We start from the raw sequence: 307 nt of genomic DNA on the forward strand, positions 1-307 counted from the left end.
CTTTGCTGACAATCACACAATAATTAATGACATTAATTGACATTCCAAAACATAGTTTAATTATATTATTACATAGATAAATTTTCATGATGCTGGGTAGGGATTGCAATTCCGATGAAAATACCAATACCGGTATTAATATTTACCGGTATTCGTAAAATAATTTGTAAATAATTACAAGATAAAAAGAACTTTTTATGTACAACGTTTTAAAATTTTCTGTTGAATCATATAAACTTGACTTGACTAGCTTAAACGATCAAAAAAATTTGTACTTGATAGAAATAATACTGAAATGTCATTTTGA

Source organism: Rhyacophila brunnea, unplaced genomic scaffold, assembly GCF_057557595.1.
Source record: "Rhyacophila brunnea isolate RB1 unplaced genomic scaffold, BYU_Rbru_1.0 scaffold_20, whole genome shotgun sequence".
Classification (NCBI taxonomy): Eukaryota; Metazoa; Arthropoda; class Insecta; order Trichoptera; family Rhyacophilidae; genus Rhyacophila; species Rhyacophila brunnea.